Genomic DNA, 590 nt, shown 5'->3' on the forward strand with positions numbered 1-590 from the left:
TCTACTGTTTTGTCTAGTGCAATGGAGTTTCAAGCAGTTTTAAGTTATTACTTCCATGTCTCTGTCAGTATCAAGTTAATTCTTTTCCCATTCTGCCGCCAATTTTTTACCACACGTGAAAGGCGGGGATGATTACTGGACTGATTAACATTTACTCTTAAGGGAAAAAGAGAGTTTTTAGATCGGTACAGAGAATATGGATAGTCACACAGATTTGTGAACTGAGGGGAAAAGATAAGTGTAATAAAAGTACAGTTCCGAGATTTCAAAACTATTTTTGAACTAGTCTGGAGGAGCATGATTGTAATGTAAGGCATGACTCTGTGTTAAAGAAAGGACAGGATAACTTAATAGAGGTCTCCTATCTTGTTCTGTGACGGTGCTTCTAGGCTCTGGTGATGAATGTGTTCATTTTCTGTGACTTCCTTTGGGTAAATAACCCGGTGCCCTATCAGCTCTCCAGCCCTGGGCCAGCAGCGGCCGTGTGTGCGCACTAATGACGGTGGAAGGTGTCTGGGGGAGGGCCTGGGGAGGGGCTGCCCAGCACAATCGCGCCCCTGGCACTTCCTAAGAGACTCTCAGCTCTTTCC

This window comes from Lipotes vexillifer, unplaced genomic scaffold, assembly GCF_000442215.2.
Source record: "Lipotes vexillifer unplaced genomic scaffold, Lipotes_vexillifer_v1.1 scaffold366, whole genome shotgun sequence".
NCBI classification, from domain to species: Eukaryota; Metazoa; Chordata; class Mammalia; order Artiodactyla; family Lipotidae; genus Lipotes; species Lipotes vexillifer.